Genomic DNA, 18,170 nt, shown 5'->3' with positions numbered 1-18,170 from the left:
CATACAATACGGAGTGGGAGGCTGGTGTGATAACTCACATGAGAAGGTTGAGCAGTGCAAAAACGGAGGAAGAAACAGGACAAGAGCAGCCAAAACGTAAGAGGAACAACACTGAAAAAGATGCAGGAAGATTTTATGCAATTAGGAATACGCTGCACAGACAGGAGAAGAAAAATACACACAGAAGAGCTGTGTGGAGTTTAATTTTCTTAATTAAGCTGATGACAAACGATCTTTAATTGTAACAGGTTTTTTTAAAGTATTCAGATCAATTTGACAGAAAATAAGGGTTGGCTGTTAATAGCCTAGGTGCAGACATACTTTTTGATACTCTGAAATTTCAGAGATAATAAATTTAAGGAAATGTATAAACAATAAAGGAAACGCAGACCATTTACGCCAAGTATTACACCAAAAGATCTCAGGTTTCAGTTAAGGTTTTGTAATTGACAGCTCAAACTCTAATCCCGAAAGATAAAATAAAATACTAATGAATTCAAGTCAGTCTTTCAGTATGGGAAGAATTGTAGAGATTTTTTTTGGTGTTAATTCCATTCCAAGTCAAATATACAAGACAAAAAGATTCAGTATACACGGATTCTTCAAATCTCTGACTACATACTCGTTTTGTGATTTTTCTGTTTCTTTTGAGGCATGAATACACACAGCATTTCTAGAAAAAGTGGGAGAAGAGTTTTCAAATGAAGATATGAAGAAATAGGCCTAACTAATAAATCCACTATGTACTAATACTCCCCTCAAACTATTTCAACACCAGTTTCTATATGGATGGAAATTTGAGATATGTATTAACGTTCTGACACAGATCACTGCTTAAAAATTGTTTTGTGCGTAAAACAGGTAAAGCTAAAGAATCTAAAATGTCTTTTATTCCTACCAAAAAACTAGAAGTTGCATTTCAGAAATGTCAAATTCTTGATCACAAATAAACATTACATTGAGTGCATGCTTAATACTACATAAGGTGTTACAGAATTTCAAGAGCAAAGTACAATGTCGTCTCATTGTTGTGGTTTTTTATACTTCAGAAGTCTTTCAGTGGAGTACAGATATGAAATGAGATTCTGTATTTTAAAAAAAGTTTAAATTATAAAAAAAACCCTTTCACCTCATAAAGAAGATCATTTGAAGATGGATTTCACAAAAGAAAAGAAAAGCGCATTCAGAGAGAAAGAAAGGATATAGTCTTTCCTCCCTAGAAATCTCTGAATTTTCAGAGTTACCCACTGACCCCCACAAAAGAACATGCTCTCAGCATTAGGAACCCCCCCCACCCTGTGACCAGTTCACAGTCCTGACCACAACCTCTAACCAGGTGGAAAGATGTCCTGTTGTCTGGAGCAGGAACAGCCAGACCCCAAGCGCAGCTCCTGGCCTTCCTGCCTGTCGCTGGTGAGAACCACAGCTTCCTGCTTCTTGACTCTCACCAGAAGATCCATCCTCATCAAACTGATTTATGAATTAACATAGGCTTAATGAATCTGTATTTTCCAGGAGGAAGGAAAACATCTTTCCACCAGAAGGCTGTGTGACTAAGAACATCAGAACTGTTGATAATTATAAACACATGTAAAACTGCTGCTTTACATCCCTGAATACCATCTCTTTGCCATCACATTTTTATTGCAACTGGAGTGCACAATGCATGCTTTCACTCAAGGTCACAAATGGCAATTAACTAGCACACGACGATATGAAATGAACCATGGAGATGTTCTAACATGGAGGAAACTCACAATCTTATCAAAAGCCTTTGGGTTTCATAAAAATCAAAAAGCATGAGGGCTGTGGGTTGCAAGAGGTTATGAACAATTACTGTATCAAGATACAACACTTTTTTAAAGAAAAATTTGGGGAAGGGATTTAGTGGAGTAACATGATTTCCCTTGTGAACTCCCTCTTATTGCTACAGGAAGACAGAATTAATTTTAACAAATTCTACCAGCTAAGCAACCGCTGTGGCAATATATTACTCATTCACATTACCTATCTCACAAGTAAGTTCTTTCCACCACTTTATATATAAAGAAAACTTCAAAATTCATTGTCTTTCCTTCTGAAGAAAATTTCACAGAATTAGGTTTACATGTGTAAGTTTACATGAACACAACTATCTTAATAAGGAACTACCTTAATAGTTTGCCCTTTGCAAGGAGGAGAGTTTTTTTCTAACCAAAACCTGACACAAATTCCCCAAACATCTTTTCTGCATTTAAAAAGTTTTCAGAGTCTCCAGGATTAAAAATAACCCTGGTACAAATATCCCCAGTAATGCTTCCTCAGCTTTTACTAACCAACAACAGCTTAAGAAATCTACTCATGAAGTACAATCAATACAGAACCTTTTAAGGAGACACAGCATATATAAAAGTAACAGTTCAACAATATGTAAGAATTAAGTTCAGGCATTAAAGCCTGAAAGAGATGTTTAGGCACAAAAAGGGTTGGAAATGAAAGACTGAAAACAGTAACAGAGTTGCCGGTAGCAAAAGGAGGCTCAGTATTTCTTAGCATCTCCCAGAAAAAAAAAAAAAAAAAAACAACACATAGCAGCACATAAACTGACAGTCCTGCTGAAATTAGTGTGTATTTTGAAACATAAATTACGTCTACACCTTGCTGCATTAGGATGGCAATTCAGAAATAAGCATGCAATCCCTCCAGCAGAATTTACTTCAAAGCTTCCCCCTCCTCTGCTCAGAGAGCTCAGCAATAGATAAAATTGAGAATGTGGTTTTCATTCATTTCTTCCAGGCACTCTAAAATTCACACATGCACCTCAGAGCGGCTTGAAATCTGGTGTGCCATATGGCAGTGCATTTGTCATTTCCAGAAATATGTTGAATATGGGTTCCAGAGATATAAAGCACCAATAAAAAACCTCCTGAAGCCAACAGATTCTGCTCAAACGCCACCAACTTTGTACTATGTGCAACTGGAGAGCCTGGGCTTTGATCAGGCTTCAAAGAACCTCCTCATTTGCCCCAGAAAATAATTTGATGCCTTAGCTTGTAGAGGCTCATTTCCCTACTGTTTTGCAACTCTGTAAAGTTATTTACAATTGCCTTAAGTGAGACTGAAGTAGAAATAATACATCAACATCAATACTAGAATTATACAAACACATTGCACTTGGAGCATAAAATAAATGATTTACAATCTGCAAAACAGTGTAGAATCAGGATCAAGAGTTTTATGGCTATTTCAGTGTGAACCAGCTGAAGAAATAATTCTTCCCATTCCTGGATACAAAGTTTAGTGGTCCACATTATGAAGTAACTTTCAAAAAAAATAACAGAACAATTAGCAAACAGATTTTTAAAAAAAAATCTGAAAAAGAAGTAAGGTTCTCCTGCTGACTGAAATAATCACAGTGTCTCCAAACTCGGCAAATTAGAGTGAGCTTTCAAAAAAAAAAAAAGGTAGAGCCAAGCTAAACACCTTGCTGTTGGCAAAATGAGCAAGTCCTATGCTGTAAGTAGAAAGCGACTAATGCATCCTTCTACTACAAGTTCTACTTTCCAAAAACATTTACTTCCCACTATTTGCAATTTGCGATGAAGTAATCCTTTTTCCTTTTCTAAGGAAGAAAATGCAGATTAGCGAGCTGCAATCAAATGACGTTACATGACCAAAACAACTTGCTTTTTTCTTTTCAAGGCTGGAATCACAGATCATGGTATTTTCCGACACAGATACAGAGAAACAGAGAATCATTCACCCTTTTGCTGGCACACTCAGTTTTACCTTCCTCTCTTCTCTCCTCATGTTCCCTCTTGAAATGAAGTTATCTTGGCCCACATTTTCTTACCCCAAGGGTGAAAATTAACAGCGAGTACTAACAGTTGACAAGAACAGCTCTGGGGGTGGTACTTTGCTTTGAAACATACAATCAAATCAAGAAAAATCTTACTCCAGAAGGGTAGATCCTAGAGTCTCTGAAGAACTTCCCATGTGCATATTCCATAGTAAAATTTTTTTTGAGACAGTGTATGTATACAGTTTATCCAGAATGGGGAGGTGACTGGAAAGACTGCAAGAAAGTACAGGTGATTCCGTAATCAAGAGTCTAAGCCAGACTGACTGCAAGGTTTCTGTGTATAAGGAAGAAAATTAAGACCATTTCAACCTTAACTGGAAGAGAATACTTGCAAGCACCTAAAAAAAAACCCCACCCAATAAACAACTTACAGCAGCAGCAACTGGGATATTTAACATAGCACAGACATTGTTCCACTACACTAATCAATCACGTTCACCCAAGACCAGGATCCATTCAGCTGCTCCAGTTAAGTGTTTGAGCCATCCAGAGACAAGACTACTACATATCTGCCACTCACATCTCCTAATGATGACAGTATATCTGCTCGCTGCTGCTAGAGGCAGTAGGCTTTGAGAAAGCCAGGGCTTTTTCCCCAGGCGTAACAAGCACAGAGCTGCCAGCCGCTGGTGTTGCCATCTAGGGAAGCTATTCCTAGAAAAGCAAGAAAAAAATGTGTGGGCTGAGCTGGAAAGACAATGTAGAAACTAAAGCAAGTAGAAGAGTCCTCTGTAACAAAAGAGAAGAAGAAAATCCCCATGTCTGCTAAGATTTAGGTTGATGAGCTGACCTTCCCCCGCAGCCAATACCTGGGCTTTTTAGGCATACCGAGCTTGTGGGTGGGATGAAAAGCTACTTTCACATGCTACAGAAAAATCTTACTGTGCCCAGCAGCCAAGTAAAGTATGCTAAATTTCCTGGACATTTTAGTATTAATTGAAAGGCAGAACAGAAAGAAACAAAACCCCTAGAAAGTCTGCGCTTTACAGAACTTTCTATATGTTTTGCAGGTTGCATGGAAACCACCTGCTGATGCTGCCAGAACAATTCAAGTCTGTGTTTGACAGGTCCAGACCTACTGCAAAGAAAGGAAAATCCCGAATGGGAAGCCTAAGTGAGACAATACTCCAGTGTAATAGATGGAGCTGTTCCTGGGTAATACAGAATATTTTTTTTTTTTTTTTTTTAAACAAAAACCATATTGGCCATCAGTTTGAAATTTAACTTTTACCATATTCTTAAATCTAACTCTATAAAAGAGAAAAACAGTCAGCTACTGAAGTTGCACACACTCTACCATCCTCACACTGCTATTATTACGCTAGCAACAGTAATAGGTGTAACTATATGTGCCTGTATAGGAACATCCACGTAGCTGGGATGTCACGTTTTACCCCTACCATAACCCGGCTTAGCTCCTGGTGAGACAACAGGTCAGCAGTAATTGTCCACATCCTAAGACTCCGAAGTAACTGCATAAGAATAGCAAGACAAAAGTTTTATAAAATCATGTTTTAGAAGTTTGACTGTAGTATTAACGTTTAATGAATACATTTGTATAGTAACCCTGCACAGCATGTAGATTATTGTCTTCCTGTTACAATAGTGTTTTAGTCTGTAGGGTTTCCTCCCTTTGAAGCAGAAGTGAACAAGCACTGTCAATGACAGGATACTAGCCTAGCTAGATCTAAGATAGCAATCATGGATTTGCCTAGATCCTAACACACTTAGATGGACAAAAGCATCCAGCACAGCAATTCTCACACTGTCACAACTAAAAGGCTAAAGAGACAGAAGAACTAATTCTCAACTATGCACAGACCTTTAATCACGATATTCTTCACATACGTGTTTTTCCTGACAAAGTCCAAAACCTAAGCCTCAGAAAAGTTAACTAAACATATTTATAAGTGGCTTGAGTATAACAACACAATTGATTAAATATTTGGAAGAGTCTACCTGGTGGCTTTGAAGTGGAGCATAAGACCAAACCACAGCTCCGCAAATGGTAATATATTCCTTGGGGATCTATCAATAAAATGGTAACAATCCTCTAGCTGAAGCAAAGCCAAAAGATTCAAGATAGGAAATGAAGCTATAAACATCAAGAACGCAAAAGTTTACTTCCTGTACCCAAGGTTAGCAAACTATTACAATTTTAAGGTACATGACAGTAAAGCTATTTTCCTTTCTTACTTACAGATTTAGCCCTGAAGGTGTTCTATGCACTTTTTCAAGCTCTCGCTGAATATTTTAATGTTATACTTAAAGATCTTCCTACATTCTGAGACAATTCTTATTATTTTGCTTTGATGCTTTTTTCCCTTGGATGTTTTCCAGATGAAGCTCTAAATTGAAGTTCAGCAGAAAAATGATCAGAGCAGTACATTTCAATAACAGAAGCATTGAAAATGTGGCCTTCAGTGTATTAAACTCATTGCTGGGAGCTACATATGAAAATATATTACCCACCTCAGAAAACTCTCCATTGTTATAATTTGGTCATTTCACACACCAGTGATCAATCTCAGCTGAGCACATTCTGTAAGTCCACACATAATGATAAAAAATTAGATATACCAGAGAAAAATTAAAGCCCTTCCTTTGTGAACAAGTTTATTCACCTAGTGATTTTATTAAAAAAAAAAATAATAATTTAAAAAAAAAAATCACTTTTCCACTGCTTCTTGGTGTGATGCTAAACAAGCTGAAGATATATAAATTGTTGATTACAAGGGTCAATGACTCAACAACCTGCATTATGTCCACTTTGCAGCAAAAGCAGCTAGGCACAAAGAATCAACTTTAAAAAAACAATCTTAGAAGCATGCTCAAATGAAGCTTTCTTCTTTTGAAAAAGCTACATACACATTAAATACTACTAGCTGTGAAACATGCGTCCCTTGTCTAACTCTCCTTAAACTCAGGATTTCTACTCTACAACTCACTTTCCTTTCTATACCCTTAGAAATTTAGAAGTTTCAGATTGCTGTTGCATATAAAAGCCTCAGAATCAGTGATTGTCACAAATTGTATTACACACACATCTACAAGCTGAAAACCCCAGGCTACACTTCAGTACAGAACAGAGACTTTTCATAACAGCAATGCTCTGGAGAAATATAACTAAAAAGAGACTCTCCAGCTACTGGAAAGCAGAAAAAGTAAGATTGCTTCCGCTGCCCCCCAACTCCCTATCACACTGACATTCAGTGCTGAGCCTCATCACATATTTCTCACTACAGCAGATCTCCCTCTCCCACAATAAAGAGTGGGCAAACAGGGGGAAGATGGTGCATACGGAAGGAAAGTACAGTGTTCTTTTTATAATTCATTTCAGTCCAAAGGTAGTTCACACTAGTAAATCCTACTCCAATTTGGACCACAGTGGTGTTCTTCATAAATTCAGTTCCGATTTAACGAATCATTCCCAAATACCAGGCTGCAGGCATAGACATATGTAGGTAGAAAAGACGATATTCAACAGAACAACCTGTAAGGCACCACGTACTTACTCCCAGCCTGAGCAGATAAAGCAAACAGACAACCTCATTTCTGTGACTGGTGTGCAACTACATGCTTAGAATAGAACAAAAATATCTTCATCCAAGTCCTATTCACAGCTGTTAGTTTAACGGAAAGACTCTTTCAACACAAATAATACATGAATAATAGCCTCCGCGGCAACTTTAACAGCACATTGTTAGACAAGGGGCTTCGTAACACAGCAGCTGGATGTCATTCAGCTCTAAGTTGCTTGGAAAAAGTGAATTAACCATACTTGTATTTCTAAGGCAATGACCAGTGCCCCCGGTACTGCAAAGGGAAAAGAATTGGGGAAAGGAGGCGGATTCAGATGCTTTGAAAGGATTAGAGCAAGGGGCTGCGTGATTCAAGACAACGTATGATGATGACTCTCACACAGCGGCTGCAGGAACATACAAGACTTCTCCACAGGACAGTTACAGACATTCATTTTAGCATTCTGTAAATTTATAGTATTTTAAAAATTGCATTGAAAACAAAATAAAGACAATGTAAAGCATTCGCTCACAACTTTTCTCAATGTGAAAACACTTCTTTTTATTTAGCAAAAGGCATTTACTGACTGAAACGTGGGAGCCCACCCCAATATCCTAATGCAATGCTGGAACACAGTCATGGAAGAAAGTTTAAAACAATTATACAAAAAATTGTATGAGAGAGCTCAAAAGTGTGGATAATCTGTCCTCATGTCCAAAACCTTATCAACTGTATTTCTAAACATCACTTTTAACTGCAATACTTCAGTCAAATTTTGGTCATTTTACTCCCAAATGAGTGTAATCGTACTAGACAGGATACAGGGCATTTTAGTTTTATCTAGTGATTTTGATTTTTTATTTGCTGAAATATTTCTGCCACATGAACAGATTGCAGACAACCCAAAACCACATCCCCTCACAGTCAAGGCTATCTGCAATCCTAACTGTGTACAAAGCACTGCAAAATGAAAAAGGAGGAAGAAGATGACTAGCAAAGCCACAAAGCAGAGGTGATCAGTGTCTGTTTAGATAACACAACAATCAAGGTATGTGCCAACTAAAGTTTTTTTAGAATGAAAATCAAATATAGACTTTGTAAAATAAAAGGGTATTTTTGTAAGAAAAGCTAAAGGTGCATCTACACAACCACCAAAACTATAAATTATATTGATACTAGATGCAAGCATTCTTACTGAGCTTTGGGATTTTGATTGCTGTTGAATTTTTGGGGGCTGGGTTTGTTGGGGTCTTACATCTAGTAGGCACCACAACTGTAGAAGGACAGTGTCACCAATTTAAACAACCCATTGAAATCCGGCTGCTAAACACCAGTTGGGGTGTCTTGCAAGCACATCCCCTGTGTTCAAATAGCCAGTCCCAGGAAAATAGCAGAAACAAGAGCCAAGGGCTACTGCCAGTCAGCTGCTAGTTTAACTCCACCTTGACTCACCTGCATTGATGATTCACTGGCATCAGACTCAGGATTGCTATCTTCGAAGAATAAAACATTTCAAATTTACTACCTGCTTAGGAAGCACAGTATAATCTACTGAATACCAAGCTAATTCTAATGCTATGTACACTTAGTAGTGGTATGTATGTCATTGCTGCCCAAGAGTACGGCAATGTCCATTAATTCTGACTGCAGTATTGTATGGTATCTTCCTTTCACCACAAGTATGTCACATTATCTCAAAGGAATCCATATGATCAACTAAACTGCTAAAACTGTCTATTCAGAAAGAATAAAAATTTTAAAAAACCCCAAAGAACGGTAGAGAAATACCACAAGAACAAGCTAGAAAGACTTTTATCATAGAAAATTGAAACTAAGTCTAGCTGTACCATTAACCAATGTATTGTAGTTAAAACATGGGGGGGAGTTTTAAAATTATTTATTTCAATGATCTGCATTAATATAACTATCTGCAAACCTCAATTCCTCCAAAACAGATATTATACCCCTCAATGCATTTAAGGGCTTTTCTTGCATCACATTATAATTTTTCTTTTTTTTCTCCTTTCATACAATCTGCTTTTCTGCTTTAAATTTGAGGTTTCCATATTTTAAAATTAAACTCCAGACTAAACCATTCCTTACTTTCCCCATAAGAAACTAACTTTTCCCCATCAACTTAAGTAGGCATTACATCAAGCACTGTCTGATCCATCCCTTTTCCTTAACACATCAGTATTATCATTCATTAAACAACGCTAAACTACTAGCAGTCCCACTGACTTTATGGGACTGCTGACAGAGTAACCTAATACACAATGCATAGGTGTAAAGTCTGTCTGTGAAAAAAAAAAAAAAGCTGGCTATGTGACACTGCATGCAGAAGTTCAGCATGTAATTTAACACACATGTCGTGACAAGTTAAAGAATGTGTAACTACAAAAGAATTGACCTGCAATGTAATTGTGGTTGTTGTCTTGAAAAGACGTACTTATGGCTCAGCTTCGTTGTTTAAATAAGAGACATTCACTCCAATAGGACCACTCAGGGTACTAAGCACATGTTTGCATTTTCACGGGGACACAGCAACAGCAGGAAAAGTCAGGATACAAAACAAAGAACGAACGTTTTGGCAAAGCCACAACATTGCATCTTTCTGACGTTCCAGAGACACGAAAGCAGTTATCTGAACAAAATAAACATCCAGGATCTCCAGTTAGCAAAACCGGAAAAAGTTCCCAAACGAATACAGCCATCAGTATTACAAGACAGGACTAACAGCAGAAGACACACATTGCTGCAGTAACAACATTGCACAGACTTTAACAGTTCTCTGTCACAGGAGGTCTGTAACATTTCTGTTTGTTACAATTCCCCATGCATCCCTTAAGAGCCTCAGAGTTCATAAAAATGATGTGTCATAGTTTGATACTTGTGCTAAACACAAGCTTTATTATTACCGGTGTTAAAACGCAATACAATCCACACAGTCCTTACTAAGATATCTGATTAAATTTCTAATATTCATGAACTAGATTTTTAATAGTGAATGCTCAAAATGATTTAAGTCTTTTGATGTAACGGAACATAAGTCATTCAGTGTCAAGTGGAAGGCAGATCCTTTATGATAGCATTAATTATTTGGGATATTAGCATTAATTTCTTTCTCTATTTGAATTAAATGGAATTCAAAACAGTGTGAATTTATGAATAGTCCACAATATAATTATTTCTATATTATCCCTGCAGCACTAGCAGAAGACTGCCTACAGACCTGAAAATGTAAAGAAAGGAGACTGATCATCAATTTTTCTTTTAATCTTTTTTTCTGAAAGACAGGAAAGGTGAAGCTCAATATGTGAATACTCCCAATGACTTACACTTTTTTATGTAAAAATACACATCTTTATACCTATAAACACCATCTACATATTTTTGCATCCAACACGAAATGATTAAAGGAAGACACATTTAAGCAAGATATACCATAGCCAGTTTCTTTTACAACTGGAACAAAACCATTCTTAATTAAAACCATAAAGACGCAAAAATAGCAGGAACTTTCACAAAATTTCAGTACTCACTGGGAAAAATGCTACTTCTTAACTTAGTGATTTCCAAAGTTGCTACGTCTACAGGATTTCAAGTTCTGGTATGAAGGGACTAATTAAAGATACAAACATGGCACTTTTTTTTTCCAGAACCTGAAGGGTACCCATTTTTAATTCACTTACGTTACAGGTATAGTCAGACAATATTGCTACAAAAACAATTCACAACTCTAAATAAATAAATACAACACCACTCATGTACAAATGCACGTTTGCAGATCGTATTATTAGCTACCAGTCCACTAGATACTGAAGAATCATAACCCAGCATAATATTCCCATACAAAAATCAGTATATACAGGTTTTTATCCAACTTTACAAGACACTTGAAGTCTGGTTAAATCAGAAACAGCTGTCCAACTGAAACTGCAACTTCACAAATAAACAACAGCCAAGGCTAAAAATAAGCCAAACAAACCATCTGTGCCACTGCCCCTGTTTGCAGCCCATCTACACAGGTGGCAGCTCCCATCGCTGCACTCCACAGCAGAACTAGCATGGGGTGTTTAGATCATCACTGACTGATAGCACTAACACAAAATGAAAAATCAGTGAATAAAGTGCCCACTTCCGAAGTAAAAAACACTCAACACTTATCCTTCTGGTCTTCCTGAAATTACTAAACACCAAAAGCATCTAAAACATACACATCTTTAAAGTGACTGGATGAAGTCCAATTACCTTTTTTTTTCTTCTACTAATCTAGCAAACAAATTTCCAATCTAGAATTGCCAATTAAATTTTCAACAAACGCTAAATCTATTTAAAACAACACAAACAAAACCCCAAAGGGCACTTGTTTTTCTACCTGAACTCAAAATCAAGAAAAAGCCTACAGTAAGTATTGGTAAGCCAGGTGGAAGTGTGCATTTGCTGCAGCCCAAGTCTCCTGTGGTGGATGGAATCCAGAATCCTTGACATGTCATCATTCAAGATCTGTCAAATTTGATAACACTCTGTGTGTGTCTGGAGGGACACCATCCATTCAGGGAAATGAACATATGATTTGTTGTCATGACAGCTATCAAAATTCAGCCCGAGAGCACATCACACAGCCACGTAGCTCTCCTGCATTAAAAGGTTGAAAAATACTTTCCTCGTCATCATCTGAAACATCATTAGGATGTCAACTAAGAAGTCAACTCCCTTGGAACAGCCATAGCCCAGGACAGCACTGGGAGCCAAGTCTGACACACAATGGATGTGGGAGAAAACAAGTGTGATGAATACACTGCTATTGTAAGAACAGGAAAGAAAAACCTTGCAGCCATGCTATGCTGAGGGTGTTCCTATTGCATTAAAACCAAGAGGTCAGTCCGATCGATGCATGGGACTCCTCTCCTCCAGTATCAGTGCCAGGCTCTGCTAAACAGGAGGCTTAATTTATTGCTGTTCCTTGAAAGTTTTATTAGTCCAGAAAGCCCTAAAGAAATTTAGAGTAATACACTGATTTAACTCTCCTAGAGTAGAGGAAGTTTTAACAGGATTAAGTGTTCCTTTTCTCTCCTAAACCTGTGAAAGGACTACTCACAAACTGCTTTATTTTACTATATACTTAACTAAAAACTTAATTGGTGTACAAAAAGGATTAAATTTGACAAGAACAAATTAGAAAAATCACAATATATTTAATCTATATTTTGTATGCTTAATGAACACGACCATTCCTTTCTAAACCTTTCCATCCTGCGAGGTTCTATCTCACTTTGAAGGAAAGGTTTTAAAAGTGCTTAATGACTTTTGAAAAATAACATAAATAAGGACAATATAGTTATATCAGAAGAGAAATGGACTAATTCCTTTTAAGCAGCTTACTTTGATTTTCTTAAAAATAAAAGCATAATTTTTTTTTAAATGCTGCACTGCTAGCAGAATCCAGAATCTCACCCCAACATGATCACAAAGCACCTGCTTTTGATAACCTTCCTCCCATTCTCCTGCAGGGTCTCACAGCTCCTCCGTATTTGCATGGAGTTGATCCAGTTGTAACCTGTAGGGAAAGACAGCCGAGGGAATGCACTCAACTAAAAGCAGCTTCTCATGCCATAACAGGACGTATCCCTGCATCAGGAAGAGTGCCCGCAGCCTCCAGCCTCTTGATAAATTTCAGCATCTGCTTTCACACCCCTGTTACTTCTCCTTCTTAAGGCCCTCACAAGTGCTCTCATCATTTCTAGAACTCTGAAACTTTAAATGGCTCAGAAGGCTAAACTCTGCCTTTCTACCAAAGAAGGAATAATCTGAAGGCCTGCTCATTTACTTTTAGTTATGGATCCATTTCAGCTAAACAGTCCAGCCCTGGTACAGCAAACACTATCCACATCCACACTGCTTCCAAGGACCACGCGTTAAGATACCTGCTGCAGCGACAGAGGAAGAAAAGAGCCCTACCTATCATAAGAGCACAACCTGCTGAAACATGACAGTAATGACTTAACATCTAACTATACTTGTTTGGGTTTTTTTTAATTAAAAATCTTCTTGGAAACAAAGTTGTTGGTGTTTGTCTGTTTGTTTTTAAAAATAAAAAAAACTAGGCTGCCTGAGAAGGTTACTACCTGATTTTGCAAACATATACTAGGTTTTGTCTAATAAGGTTTCAGCTCTATCTGTGGTGTATCTCACTACCTGTTTTCACATCTATTTCTACAGTTGTCTGTACTCTGCAGTCAGTAACCCAGATGAGCTGAGGAAAACTGGATCAAGTTTCTTCAGCCTAGATTAAACATACACCTGTACTTCATACATTTTGCATCTGTATTTTGTCATGACAGTAAGAGAGAAGCACATTTTTGAGAATTCAGGTATCTACCAAGTAGAGTCCCAGCATGTCTACCCCACTGTCTGCTTCACAGGATAATCAATATTAGTTGCTTGTCACCATATTGATACTTTTTAATGAGATCAGGGCCAAAACCAGCACAACAGACCTACAGAGCAAAAAAAGCCTCTAAACCACAAAGTTTGCTTCTACAGCTCTGAACAAATGCTGGCTATACCGGTACATCTGAGTTTCCACTCTAACAGATGTTTTTCTCAGCACAAGTATTTCTAAAACTTTACTGTCATCAGGTTATTGTGCATAGCTGCAATAATTTAAAATGCTATGGGTTGCTATTCTTAAATCAAGATTTATTCCTCTGCACCTGAATTCTTAAAATTTACAATACTCTACTAAAGCTTAAAAACATACACTGCCAGGCCACCTCACTGCACACAAAGTTATTTATGCTGGGTTTAAAATATGACCTCACTTCGTTAACGGTGAGAAACAAATTAATTTGTTGTGTCACATATTTAATGGAATATAAAAATATATATTTCATATTTCAATGCACTTCCAATTTACCCATTTTCTTAGCATTTATGAAACAATTAAGAATCCTTATGATGGGGAAGAAAAGATTACTCCAAGAAAACAACAACTTAACACTTGAAAGAATTACTTTACCCACCACTGAACAGAGCAACGGTTTAATTTGGCAGAACAGAGACAACTACATTATTACGAGGAAACTAATGGGCCTAATTGAATCTGCAAGAAAAATTTAAACAGAACTACCTAAAACAGAAATGAGCTTAGGATACCTGAGCCAACATTCATAAATCTGCAAAGCAAAACAAACAGAAATGTAATTTTCAAAAGGTGTAAGTCACCAGGATCTCATATAGTACATTCTTCAGAAGACTGGACAATGGCGCAGCAGTTAAACGCATAGCATGGGCCTCACATATACACTTTAGGGGGAAGAAACAACGCTATTTCCCACATTACAAACACCATCTAAATTCTCCCCGAAGGTCTTCCACTCCAGGAACTAATTAAGGATTCCTGACCTTCACTCTGTGAAAACTATTGTTCTCCAACATTTCTGTATACCTAGTAAATACAAGGATAAAGTGTATTGCCTTTAAGTTTGTTATTTCAGCAGAAGTAGAAAGCAGCTTTCCTGCAGAGCGCCTCAACTCTGCCTCTTCAACATGCCAGAGGACCTACTTCAGGGTAGCAGGGTGTCCAGCGATGAGCATCCAGCACCTTATCCCAGGTCTGGCTAAAGTAACCAAAACATGGTAGCATCTGGTTTCACAGACAGTTCTCAGCTCTCTAAAAACTCCTTCAAACATCACTAATAAATGCCCACCAGCAATCCCCCTTCCTCAAAAGGGTTTGGGGTTAGTACCCATGGCTTAGAAACCATCAGTCCCTCGATGTAAACAGGAAATATTTTCTAGAACTACACTTCAGATTCAAAAGATGCCTTGGTTTTGATTTCAAACCTGCAGCAAGTAAATTGATACAGCACCTGTCTCCATGAGTCCGGAAGCAGCTTTTATGCTCAAGGAGCATGAAAAACACAGATACTCCAGGTAGTTTTGCTGCTGCTCAAGACCGTGAACAGCAAACAAAGCTATCTGGGCATCACTTTTTGAGTTGCTACTTCTGTGGCTTCTACCGAGGAAAGCCACGAGCGCCGCAAAGGAGCAACATACCACCAACAACAAAAGGTATGAAAAAACAAAAAGACTCAGACACTGCTGACCTTGTCCCTCCTCTTCAGCCGACAGTAGACATGAGGTGACACAAAAGACAGTAAATACCTCTCCTTACGCCCCTACACAGCTAGCCAAGAAACTATAGATAAAAAGAGAGGAAGGGGAGATACTAAGTCCTCTTTCCTTATTGCAGTAACAAGCCAAAGGCTGAAGTTTTGAATTTATTATGTATTCAAGTAGAAAGGACGTAATAAAAAGGGTCATCCAGACAATCAAGGACTAACTCTGCTGTTGGTTTTAGAAAAACATAGCAAAAGAGATTTTGTGTATTATTATATCACAACAGGCACGTCATCTTGTAGAAGTCAAATACCAACACAATAGCTAATGTTGCAATGACAGAACGACGGCAATGACAGCTAACATCATAATGAGTCTGTATCTGTTTCATGGCCTATATAAAAAATATTTGCTAATTACAGTCTTGATCTTTGTGGTACAGGTGCGGTCTATCTCTACACTTATACACTGTTCCCAAAAGTGACATCTTCTGTCAAAGTCTGAAGAAGCAAATCAGCTGTGAAGACAAAGCAATCTGCTTAACTGTTTAAACTGACTTGGATCAGAGGATTTGGATTTCCGGAGTTGTGAAATCAGTACTTCTAAGAAGCAACAACATTATTTTACTTCAGAAGTTATAATCCTAAAAATGAAAACACAGTACCATTATCATCTACGTCGTGCTGACTGCTTCAGATTCCTAAAAAGCAGTGGCAAAACAACTACTTCCAAACAGAAATTCTTCATAAGCTCCTACCCAGTGAGCCCTTTGAAATTCCTCCATATTAAGTTACCAGTCCAAACTCCTGATGATACAAACCACGCGTGGTTAGGCCATGAAAATTTGTTTTTACAAAGGCCACTACAGCGTTTCATGAAAGAGAAGTCTAACTCTCCTACGTTGAGCTACTACAACAGTAGCAGTATGTTCCTCAGAAACAAATATTGCTTCGCAGCATGGGGAAGAAAAGCGACTCAGCTAAAGAACACTTTAAATTCTTGCCGAGGTTCGGTCACCATTCAGGTTTTAAAGTAACAAAAGAACAAGACAGTTTCGAGTTAAATGCTACATGGAAATCACGGAATAACCCCGATACATGCAGAGGGCCGCATGCACTGTAAAAAAAACGAACAGTGGAGGTTGTTAACATAGGCACTAGAGTCGAGAAGCCTTCACGATTTGCCGGTTGCCGGACCGACCTGAATTACAAACCTCAATCCCGATCCGACAACTTTTATCTGAGGTGGGCCACCAGCCTGCCAGCAAGGGGCATCTGTTAGTGTGGGCGCGTTTTTAATTTAAAACGGGATGAAAAGACTTAGAAACTTAAGAAATTTTCCTCCCAAAAGACCCAGGGGTGCGCTTTACTAAAGAGACGACACTACACGAGGTATAATTTAACCTTGGGGTTTTTTGTTTTAGCCTCACATCCTTTACCTACATCAGCATCGACTGGGCATGTATCGCCCCGCGCTCTTCAAGAAAACCCCCGCCTTCAGCTCCCGTAAAGCCCAAAGCCGGGAACGGAAAGAAAGGAGAAGCAAGCAGTGGGGGCCCAGGAGACCGTGTCCGCGGCCGCAGCCCTGCGTGACCGACGGCCGGTCCCCGCGCGGGGCGGCGGCGCTTCGCACCGCGGCCGCTCCCGCCCGGGAAACTTTCCGGTTGCGCCGCGCTCCGGCCGGGAGGCGCTGCCCGCCTGCCCCCGCCGCCGGGCTCGCCGGATACCCCGCCTCCATTCGCCAGCCGGGCCCGGCCGGGCGCGGAGCTCCGCGGGGGAGCGGGCCGGGAAAGGCGGGGGGGGGGTGTCCCGGCCCGCCGCTGCCCGCCGGCAGAACGGCGGGTGGCACAAAGCAGCGGCTGTCACACGCGCACACACACACTCACAAGCAGCAACTCGGGAGGATGAGGAGGAGCCGCCCCCGAGTCCCCCCCACCCCCCCCCCCCCGCAGCTGGACGTGGCACACAAACGCTTCCCCCCCCCAGCCCCCCCGTGCCGCCCCCGGCAGGTACCGGCCACCCCCTCCCGGGGCGGCGACGGGGCCTCCGCCGCCCAGGTGACACCCGCCCCTCCCCCCGCTCCCGGCGGCCCTCCCCACCCCCCCCGCCGCCCCCCGCGGCCGCCACAAGTTTACGGCGGGCCCCGGCCCGCCCGCGGCCGCGCTTACCTCCGACCGGCCGGCCGGCGGGCAGCGGGGCGGGCGGCGGCGGGGAGGCTCCCAGCCCAGGCGGGCTCCGCTTCTTTGTCTCCTCGGCGGCGGCGCCCGCTCGCTCCCCCCTCCGCTTCCCTCTGCCCTTCCCCGGGCGGATGCGGGCCGCGTCCTCCGAGAGGGGCCAGCCGGCTCCCCCCCTTCCCCTTCCTCCTCCTCCTCCGCTCCGCGCCGGACGCGTCCAAGGCCCCGGCCCTCGGCGGCGGCTCCGCTCCCTGCCTCCCCTCAGCCTGCTGCGCCCGGCGGCGGCGGCGGCGGCCCCTCCCCCGCCAACCGCCCGCCCCCCCCGGCACAGGCACAGCCCCCGCCCCCGCCCTGCCCTTCCTGCCGCTGCCGCTGCCGGGATCGCGCGGGCGGGAGGAGCTCCCCGGACTCCCCCTCGCCTGCCGGGAGGGACGCCGCTCCCCCGCCCCGGCGCAGGAAGGCCGGGCCGGGCCGGGCCGCTCCCTCCCCTCTGCGCCGCCGGGGCCGGGG

At 40.7% G+C, this 18,170-nt stretch overlaps 1 protein-coding gene across 2 annotated transcripts in view; it reads right to left on the bottom strand.

Moving 5' to 3' along the window:
* Positions 1–17,940, bottom strand: part of NCK2 (NCK adaptor protein 2) — an 86,315-nt gene extending 68,375 nt beyond the window's left edge. The window contains exons 1-2 of one of the 2 annotated variants that reach the window (XM_074909306.1): positions 17,655–17,940; positions 12,842–12,923 (exon numbers count right to left, since the gene is read on the bottom strand). The gene's annotated coding sequence lies outside the window, so the exon portion shown is untranslated. The remainder of the gene's footprint in view (positions 1–12,841; positions 12,924–17,654) is intronic. The other variant, XM_074909297.1, reaches the window with a different exon arrangement.
* Between the last annotated feature and the right edge of the window lie 230 nt (positions 17,941–18,170).

The sequence above is a fragment of the Athene noctua genome, chromosome 1 (assembly GCF_965140245.1).
Source record: "Athene noctua chromosome 1, bAthNoc1.hap1.1, whole genome shotgun sequence".
Classification (NCBI taxonomy): domain Eukaryota; kingdom Metazoa; phylum Chordata; class Aves; order Strigiformes; family Strigidae; genus Athene; species Athene noctua.
The sequence above is the reverse complement of the archived record's forward strand: the minus strand, read 5'-3'. Positions and strand labels throughout refer to the sequence as shown.